Source organism: Drosophila miranda (assembly GCF_003369915.1).
Source record: "Drosophila miranda strain MSH22 chromosome Y unlocalized genomic scaffold, D.miranda_PacBio2.1 Contig_Y3_pilon, whole genome shotgun sequence".
NCBI lineage: Eukaryota > Metazoa > Arthropoda > Insecta > Diptera > Drosophilidae > Drosophila > Drosophila miranda.
The window spans coordinates 10015141-10025909 of NW_022881625.1; the positions used below are offsets into that span (position 1 = coordinate 10015141).

At 48.7% G+C, this 10769-nt stretch overlaps 1 long non-coding RNA gene across 2 annotated transcripts; it reads left to right on the plus strand.

Annotated features, from left to right (window-relative positions):
• Window positions 1-3637: 3637 nt before the first annotated feature.
• LOC117194772 lies at window positions 3638-6547 on the plus strand. Of its 2 annotated transcripts, none has more exons than XR_004474917.1 (5): window positions 3638-4036; window positions 4109-4672; window positions 4800-5072; window positions 5148-5349; window positions 5423-6547. It is a non-coding gene; the product is annotated as an uncharacterized LOC117194772 (long non-coding RNA). The 2 variants fall into 2 exon arrangements; XR_004474916.1 differs by having other exon boundaries at window positions 3639-4036; window positions 6289-6547.
• The last annotated feature ends 4222 nt before the right edge of the window (window positions 6548-10769 follow it).

Sequence of the window (10769 nt, forward strand, 5' to 3'; positions counted from 1 at the left end):
ACGGTCCACATACTACCAGGAAACACATGGCAGAGGAATGGACGCGGCGGCGAAAAGGCAGGTACGCATGGCGGGCAAACAGGAGAGTCTCAGAAGGTGGCAACAGCGCTGGGACACGACCACTAAGGGGCGTTGGACCCACCAGCTTATCCCGTCCATCGACGCGTGGGTAAGCAGGAAGCACGGGCAGGTCAACTTTTACCTGACTCAGCTCCTCAGTGGTCACGGCTGCTTCCGAAGCTACCTTCATCGCTTCGGGCACGCAGACTCCGCAGAATGCTCTTGGTGCGGGCACTACGTGGAGGAGGATACCGAGCATGCGATATTTTCGTGTGGCAGGTTCGCAGCGCAGCGCCAGCGGCTAGAAGAAGCGCTGGGGGGAGCCGTAGTCAAGCAGAGCTTGGTGCCGTGCATGCTCCTGTCCCCGGAAAACTGGGAGGCGACGAGCTGCTGCGCGGCTACCATTATGAGGGAACTGCGCGCTGTTGAGCACCAGACAAGAGTCCAGTTAGTCTAAACGAAGCCTGCACATGTGTGAAGCATTGCTTCACGGCCGTACCACACATGTTGGGCTTGCATAGCCTAACCTTTAATATAGTTTGCTTTAAGTATAAAATAAGTTGTAAATACAAGCAATTAAATGGAATTTAAAAAAAAAAAAAAAAACACCCATTACACTTGGGCGGCCGGACCTGTGCCGTTCGAGTTATGTGTGTCGTGTCCGCCATCGTCCTTAGTTGGTGGCCGGATCCAGTGCCATGGCATTCAGAGTGCCCTATGGTCCTGGAAAAGGAAAAATCCATCAGCCACACATACGATTAAAAAAAGCTCCCAAAATACTTACCGCCAGCCATTCAGACACACACACACAAACATCCATTACACTTGGGCGGCCAGACCTGTGCCGTTCGAGTAGGTGTGTCATATCCGCCATTGCCCTCAACTGGTTGCTGGAACTAGGTGCCGTGGCATTCAGAGTGCCATGTGTACCTGGAATGGAAATACACACACACACACAAACATCCATTACACTTGGGCGGCCGGACCTGTGCCGTTCGAGTTATGTGTGTCGTGTCCGCCATCGTCCTTAGTTGGTGGCCGGATCCAGTGCCATGGCATTCAGAGTGCCCTATGGTCCTGGAAAAGGAAAAATCCATCAGCCACACATACGATTAAAAAGGGCTCTCAAAATACTTACCGCCAGCCATTCAGACACACACACACAAACATCCATTACACTTGGGCGGCTGGACCTGTGCCGTTCGAGTAGGTGTGTCGTTGTCCGCCAATGCCCACAGCTGGTGGCCGGACCAGTGCCACTCGCTCTACATTGGGGCCACAATTGCCGACGCACACACACACTCACATCCATTTCACTTTGGCGGCCGGACCCGTGTAGCCACAGTAATATGTGTGCCGTCTACTCCTGGCTCCCAGCTGGTGGCCGGACCAGTGCCACTGGTTCTCTAAGAGGGCAGCCACAGCCACAACGACGACGAGGTGCTAATTGCACCTACTTCTGACGACTTCGGATGACGCCAATTTCGACGACCAGGGGGACGACGGGGTCGGCCGGTATGCAACGCAATGTCTTTACAAGCATTGTGTTTTGCTATGCCGGCCGATGCTCCGCTGTTTCTTGTCTTCCCTGTAATTATAGAAAAAGATATAGACATTATTTTAAATTGTTATGTTTATTGTAATATTGTAAACGTAAATCAATTGTACCTGTTTTGTCTCGTCTTTGTTCCAGTGTAGTATCCAGTGTAGTAGTCGTGTCGTGAAAGTTGTGGAGTCGAGACGTGTCTGAGGTTCAGTCCCTCCGTCAAAGTGACGAATATTTTGTCTCTCTCTCTTTTCTTGTCGAGGACAAGTATCGATATATCGAGTACATTGGTATTTCTTATAATACTATCGATGAGTAAATCTTAAACTAATATTCAAATCTTATAAACTAATATTCATATCTTACAATATTGATGAAGATTTGTATAAAATAAACAATGATCCAATTTTTACAATCACTTTTAATTAAGCCTTTGTTGCTTGGAAAAAGTCACTTTTCAGACTGTTAAGAAAAAACACGACCGGTCTCGCTCGCTGATGAAAAGGAATTGCGTCTTTTTGATTTGTAAACTTGCTCAGGGCACCCTGAAGCATACTTTATTAATGCTCTTATTACTAGGTGCAACATATAACATTATTTTTGGAAACATTACAACTTGTTTAACATTTAGGTATTTTTTTTTACTTTACGGTAACATGATAATAACAGACAGAAAAATACTAGACAGTTATCGATTATTGCTCTTGTAAACAAAAGTTAAGTTAAGATCGGCTTGTGTTTTCTTTTTTCTGACTTAGGCAGAAGTATTTTTGTGACGCTGCTCCTGGACCCCTCATCCGGTGCGAAACGGAGGCATGGACGACAGGGAGACCTCCAAGCATCGGCAACGCAAGCGCGGCATCGTCTCGTCCCTCCCTTCCTGGCCGAATCCAGCCGATGCCACTCTAAGAAGAACGGCGACGCATATGCTTCTTTCTGTGAATGATATGAAACTCCTGGCTGATTTTAATATTATTTTATTTTCAGGTTTGTGTTTTGTAAGTTTGGCGATCAAGGGGCAGGAATCCAGTTAGGTAATTTGTGTTGTTATATTTATTGGATTTTTAACCTTTGTTTTGATTGTTTTTTATTATTTTCTATTTACAGGTTCGATTGGTCCATTGGGAGGTTTGCGTTCAGTTTGGTAAGTAAGTCTATTTGTGCTTTTCCTTTGGTTAATTTTAGCTACATTTTATTTGAAGGCTAAATTAATTTATTTAGAGGTTTGTGTTGAATTTGGTAAGTCAGTTTATTTCTGTTTTCGCTGATTTTGATTGTATTTTATTTGCAGGTTTTGATTGGTTTGTTTGGAAGCTATCGTAGTAAGTGAATTAATTTGTGTTTTGACTGATTATTAAATGTATTCTATTTGCAGGTTCAGTTGGTTTATTTGGAGGTTTGCGTTGTATTTGGTAAGCGAGTCTATTTCTGTTTTGGCTGATTTTGATTGTATTTTATTTGCAGGTTTTGATTGGTTTGTTTGGAAGCTATCGTAGTAAGTGAATTAATTTGTGTTTTGACTGATTATTAAATGTATTCTATTTGCAGGTTCAGTTGGTTTATTTGGAGGTTTGCGTTGTATTTGGTAAGCGAGTCTATTTCTGTTTTGGCTGATTTTGATTGTATTTTATTTGTAGGTTTGGTTTGGTTTGTTTGGAAAGCGTAGTAAGTGAATTAATTTGTGTTTTGACTGATTATTAAATGTATTCTCTTTGCAGGTTCTTTTTTTTTTTTAATGTAATTTAATGCAAGTGCACGCCCAAGTTGCGCACACTCGCCCGCCAGATTTGCTACTGACGGAATTTATTTCAGCTTTTACTTATTACCTAGGACATGGCAATTAACATTTAAGCTTAACTTACAACAATAACGTGATTTAAAATTAGCGGGCTGTTGACGTTAACATGAATTAACATTAACATTAACATTAAACATGAAACTAATGGACTGGCAGTCCTTATTTGTCAGTCCCAGAATTAACGTACATAAAGCATATTGACAATATTTTAACAATTATTTACATTTTAATCTAATTTAATAATATTTTATTTCTATTTGCAGGTACTGGATCATCATCGTCGTCTGGAGCAGTGAGTTTGGCACGGCATAAAGCGCTGGATGAGCGCGTGTGCATGGTGCGGCAGGAGACGTGGACATTGCACAGCGCCGTGCAGAGTGGATGGAGCGATCGCCGTGGTCCTCCAGGTGACCCGGGATTCGGCCAAATTTGTGTGGCGATGGTTGCCAGCAGCCATGAAGTGCAGGAAAACCACCCCTGCGTGGATTCGGATGCGCCATGTGAGGCCTGCCAGCAGCCGTGGTGACGCTCGTCGATTGCACCCCTCCGGAGGCCGGACGCCCATGGTGAAGCATCGGGGGAACGACTGGAGGCATCGCCCGGTGTCGCAAGCGTGTTTTCACGCGCTTCAGGTGAGTATTTGTGGTTCTCCTCTGTGGATGGAATGAAGGCGTGCAAATTAAAACCAATTTTACACTCACCAGGAATACCGACAAAGACCAACACAGGAGTATTGGACTAGCTGCGGCCGGATTGCGGCATCGCAGTGAGCGGCGCCTTGCTGCAACAGAGTGCAGAGTGACTGCGGCGTTGTGTGCAATGAGCCGGCCGGCATCATCGTCGTTGTTGTAGACGTCGTCGTCTGAGATGGATTGGACATCGTCGTCGTCGCCATCTGTGATGATTTGGACGTCGTCGTGGTCGGCATCTGTGATGATTTGGACGTCGTCGTCGTCGGCGACCACCCGTTCAAGGCGCTGTCGGACTTGCTCCAGTCCGTGGTCCAGAAGTGCCTCTTGCGGATTGCGTTGATGGCTGTCGTCCAGGGTGCGTGAGCTGCTGCTTGCAGCCCGTGTCTGGCAACGATGATGTGACGTCTGCAGGTTGCTGCTCGCCAGAATTTGCTGCGTCTGTTGCTGAGTCTGCTGCTGGGTATGCTGCTGGGTGATCGGGATCCCCCTCGTAATCTGGCAAGATTATTCTTTGGACAGAAACTGGCTGGCCAAAGATAAGAGCCACTATTCTTTCTCGGGAGTTTGGCCGCTGAGGTATCGTTTTCTGAAGCAATTTATCATCAAACCGTTGAACCTTTCGGGGTTCGGATTGATGATATTTTGTTGTTGGATTATTCTTAATTGCCTGGCGTCTGATTCCTCCGCCTCTCTTTCTTTTTAGCTCCTCCTCTTCGAGACGGACCAGCGTTGGAAGCGATTCCTCGGGGATGGCCGGATCTGGATGTTGTTGTTGATGGCTGCTCCGATCCTGATTTTGAGGCTGCAGCGGGCGGAAGTGTTGTAGCAGCTGTTGCAGATATCGTGGCCTCTGCAATCGCTGTGGCTCATACGGCTGCAGTAATAGTTTCCGAGCCTCCGGATTGACATGGCAGGCCAAGGAGTTGGCGAAGCGCCCACTTGACGTATGGAACACTTCGTCAATTGTGACTAGATTGTGAGTCTGCCTTATGGCATCGTTCCTGGTGAACCTTGTCGCCTTCATTGCCCGTCTAATGATTTTATTTTGTAGGCTTTGCACCCGTCGCAGCTGGCAACCGGATGTAAGTGCGCCCCAAACCGGAAGACCATATTGCCAAATGGGCATGATGAGCTGCTTGATGACGATAGCCTTGATTTCGTTAGGCAGCCGGCTTCTGGGTCCAGCAAGCCACTCCAGTTTTTTCGCTCTTGCTCTCAGTTTGTTGCATAGTCCAGTTATGTGAGAGTTAAAGGTAAGTTTTCTGTCCAGTTTTATGCCTAAATAGTCATGCTTGTTGACAGATGGAATTACTTGACCATTTATAGCCGGCGGTTGCCTTATGTCCATAGCTCGCAATGTCCTTAGTGTACACATGACGTGTCCGGTTTTTTTTGCGTTGACACTGATGCACCACTTCTTGGTGAAGTGTTGCAGGTATGGCTGGTTATTTTTGACTGCCACATTTGGGATTGCAGATGCGCTCATTATCACCGTGTCGTCGGCATACGTGGACAGCAACATTGATTCCCGTTCTGGATGGAAGCCAGTGCTGTCCGGGATGATGTGAGGCATGGGCATGTCCGAAGCATAGATTGTGTACAGTATTGGCCCAAGTACACTACCCTGCGGGACTCCAGCAGCAATTTTTCCCGTTCTGGACACATCGCCATCGACGCAGCTCACACAAAACGTACGGTCGGATAGGTAGCTTTCCAAGATTCTGTACAAATTGACAGGCAGCAGCTTTATCAACTTGTACAGCAGCCCCTCATGCCAAACTCGATCGAATGCCTCGGATATGTCCAGGAAGATTGCAGAACAGTACTGCTTCTTTTCATACGCCTTTAGTATGAATTGTGTGACGCGAGCCAGCTGCTGCTCGGTACCATGCTCACGCCTGAATCCAAACTGGTAATTGGGTACGGCCTTGGCAAAATCTTCTACATTAAACAGCCTCGCCATCAGCAGCTTCTCAAGTATTTTTGATAGGCCCGACAACAGACTGATGGGCCGGTAAGAGCTCATATCAGCTGTGTTCTTGCCCGGGTAAAGGTCATTTTTATGTGGGCATGTTTCCATTGACTTGGGAATTGCCCCAGCCTGAAAATTAAATTGTAAATTAGGATCAAATAAAGCAACGCTTTTTTTGGCAGTTTTTTAATCAATGTATTTTCAATGCCGTCTCCTCCAGGTGACTTGGCCAGCTCCAGTACGTTGATGATGTCAATCAGTTCTGGAAGAGTGACTGGCCTAAATGGGATCCCGCCTGCCTGGTCCAGATGTTGATGCTGCTGCCGCTTTGTGTTCTCCAGTTCTCTGCTGATTGCCGCCCGCTCATCATCTGAATTGGAGAGGATTGGGCTGAATCGCTCCTTCAGCTGCCTCGCCACCAACATTGACAATTTCCTGCCAAATGGGAGGAATATGAGGCCCCTTTTGATGACGCTGCCACCACACCATCACAATGACGTCACGCCACTCCGAACCAACAGCTGCCATTTCCATTGACGACGCAGATGCTGGCGCCTGTTGTCGCTCCACTGGGTCACACCCGTCTCTCATGCCAATTATGTGAGGGCGGGATGGCCTGGTGTTGAGCCGCCGGATGCCAGCAAATCCTGCAAAAGGAAGAAGAATCATGAAGGAGGCTGCCAATAAAATCACAAGTACTCACCTGCAAACGTCTCTCACGCCAACACCAACCAGACAAGGGTCGCCACAAATAACATCCAAACGGCGACAGGCACCTGCAAATAAAGACAAATTAAAAATCAAACGCCAAAACAAACACCTCCTCACCTGGGTGGCCGGACCAGCAGCCACTCAAGACCCCATTACAAATTGACGATGAACGTGGTCGAGGAGGCCAGGCCAATACAACTGACAACGCATCCTGGGTGGCCGGACCAGCAGGCACTCGGATGCGGCCAACAAAAACGACAACGTATCCTGGTGGCCGGACCAGTTCGCCACTTGGATGCGGCCAATAATACGATTCGTTGGCATCACTTTTCGATGTCAATGCCAACACACTGGACAATGCATCTTCGGGTGGCCGGACCAGTGCCACTCGATTGGATGCGCCATCTCCAACAGACAGATGCAACGTGGGCGGCCGGACCAGAGCCGCTCGCCATCAACAACACCATCATTGCCCACGATGCACGCCAACACTCACATCCAGCCAATAAACAACACACAGGGGGACAACAGAGCCGGCCGGTATACAGCGTAATGTTCGCATTGCGTTTGTTATGCCGGCCGGTGCTCCGTTGTTGTTTGTCCTCCTGTTAGAAATAAAATAAATATAATTAATATGTTTATATGTTGTAAATGTATGTCAATTATCGTTTATTTTTCCTCGTCTGCATCAATGTATTTGTTGTAGATGTCAATCCTGTTGTTTCTGTAGTCTTTGCATGTCCGTTTGTCCATAGTTTTTAGTTACTTGCCTGTGATATTAGGAATAAGTTTTTGTAAATTAATGTAGTTTTTCTGTAGTTAATTGTATATTTTTCGTAGTTTTCTGATTAGTTTTACCTTCTTACTCTTCTTCCCAACCTATCTGCCATTCCCATAATTCCCCTTGACACGTGGTATTACCAAAAATACCACGCAAATACCAGACTCTGACCGATAACACACACAAAAGCCAATTCAAATTCAAATTGCATTTCTCAATGCCAGTGTGTTATCGGTCGCCATTTCAACCGCCCACAAGATGCTATGCGGTCGACTCTTCGGAGCGTCTCGCGCCCGGAACGTTAGATCCGGAAGTTTACAGTATCCGGGCGGTTATACGGGAGCAGGCAAATTTCCCCCTTTCCATCCCATCCCATCCCCTTACAACAGAGCAGCCACTGCACACGGCACAAAGAACACGAAACAGACAGCCACTAAAGCAAACGGCCATTCCAATTCTCCATTGCAATTCTATCGGTGCTGCTGCCCTCGGACTACTTTCATCTCACTCAATATTGGGGTGAGTGAAAGTGGAACCGGGGGTGAGAGCACCGGTAAATGACGATCGGCGATCGGGTCTCTCGAGTGGAGAGTGTGAGAGTTGGCGGACATGTGAGAGTTCCACCATGAACCTCGTCCGCCAATCTCATCTCGTCCACCCGCTCGAGAGGTAATGATCGTCGGACGTGCTATAACCGTTTCGTGCCGTTTCGTGTCGCTTTTTGACTGTTCTTGCCGTGTCGCCATTGCCGTTTTTCTGTGTTGCCCTGTTCTTTTTGTGGTGTCTGTCGTGTGCCGTGCCGTGCCGTGCCGCCCTTCCTCCACCACACCCATTACTATCTCCGACAAACTTTCGTTTCTGTGCTCTTCTCGCCAATTAAAAACACTAACAAGCCATTATAAACATCACAAACTAAAAAGAAACATCACAAACTAAAAAGAAAGACATTGGAGGAGCTAGAGGCTATTGTCCAGGTGCAGCTGAGGCAGCACGAGCTGAGGCAGCAACAGCAGAAACGGACGGCAGATGCAGCCAACGCCAACACAGTTGCCGATCCTGCCACTCTGCCGCAATTAACACAGCCAACGCATGCCCCTGCCCCTGCCCCTGCCCATGCCACTACTATAAATGCCAACAGGCAGACCCACAGCCATCACCAAGATCAAAAACAGACAATACAAAGACAATCACCAGCCATTCACACAGACAATACCACAATTAACAATAGAGATAATAATGACGCCAATACAAATACAAATACAAATACACCTGCCACTACCAACACCAACGCCACCACCGCCATCACCATCACAAACACCCCTGCCACTACCACCGACGATGACATCCGGCACGGCGAATTCGGGCATCAGCCCAGCCAGGATCGTGGCTTGAGGATCCTCATCCGAGGACTCTCCCACTCCACGCCGCCGGATTGGATTCGCAGCAGTATGCTGAATGAGGGGTTCACGGTTCGGTTTGTAAGGGTGATCACCGATCGATTCGATCGCAGCCGCCAATTCAACCTCTTCGAGGCTGAGATCGCCCCCAAACCGGACCGTGGCTAATGCGGGGTGTTAAAGCTGCGACGCCTGGGTGGGAGGCCCGTCACGGTTGAGAGACTTGGAGTCTCCCGTGACCCCGCCCAGTGCCATCGATGGCTCGTGGCCTACAGGGTCGCCAGGGTGGAGGAGCGTCGCAAACAGCAACCACAGCAAATCCAACAGCGACAGCAGCCAATTCAACGTCGCCAGCAGCAGCCACATCCACAGCCACTCCATAATCCGCAGCAGCAACGCCAACACCAACCGGATCGGCAGCATCGGTATGGCGACCAACATCCCCAACCATCGACCAGGGGGCGCCAACACCAGAGGGTCCAGCCGATGCAACCAATCGCGAATGGTGCTCCGACGCCACGCCAACACCAGCAGCAGCAGCGGCCAGCAGCTCAGTGCGATGGCAGCTGCGCTCAAAATCTGCAATTATATGTAGAGCAGATAATAAAGCTGGAAAGGAGGATCGACCAGATGGCAGAGCAACTCACCAAATTGGCTGCAGCAAATGGCAAGGGCACAACAGCCATGCCCCCACTCCAACCAACAGCAGCAGCAGTTCCTGCCCCTCTGCCAATACCATCAGTCGCCACCAATACAGCAGCAGCCATATCGGATTCAGAGTCCGACATTGACTGCGACGCGTCTGAATTAGACGATGACGACGACGACGAATGGACCGATCACGATCCATTTGAGGTGCTGGATGGCCTGGGCGAAATATGGAGGGCCCAAATCGCCAGCGCACGCGAAAGCATGCGATCGGGCGGCGCCTATTGATGTGCCCAATCGTCGATCCAGAGACAGCCACTGCAACAAAGGAAAAAGACGTCAATACGGACAACAACGAAAAACTGCCAAGACACACAAAAATCACACTTACCTGCCAATCATCAGACAGAGCTTCCCAACAAGAAGCTGCCTCGCCATCAACATCAACAATTTCCTGCCAAATAAGAGGAATATGAGGCCCCTTTCTGATGACGCTGCCACCACACCATCACAATGACGTCACGCAAATACCTGCTCACAGCTGCCATTCCCAACGACGACGCAGATGCTGGCGCCTGTTGCCGCTCCACTGGGTCACACCCGTCTCTCATGCCAATTATGTGAGGGCGGGATGGCCTGGTGTTGAGCCGCCGGACGCCAGCAAATCCTGCAAAAAAAAAAGGAGAATCATGAACGAGGCTGCCAATAAAAACACAAATACTCACCCGCAAACGTCTCCTATGCCAACACAAACCAGACAAGGGTCGCCAGCAACAACATCCAAATCGACGAAAGGCACCTGTAAATAAAGACAAATTAAAATCAAAAAGCCAAAACAAACACCTCCTTATCTGGGTGGCCGGACCAGCAGCCACTCAAAACGCCATTACAATCCGACGACGAACGTGGCCGAGGAGGCCAGGCCAATTCTACTGACAACGCATCATGGTGGCCGGACCAGAGCCACTCGGATGCGGCCAACAACAACAAAAACGACAACGTATCCTGGTGGCCGGACCAGTTCGCCACTTGGATGCGGCCAATAACACAATTCGTTGTCATCACACACCGATGCCACACACAACGACAATGCAGTTGGGTGGCCGGACCAGTGCCACTCGAGTGCAGCAGCCAACACCAACCAACGACAGATGCAACGTGGGC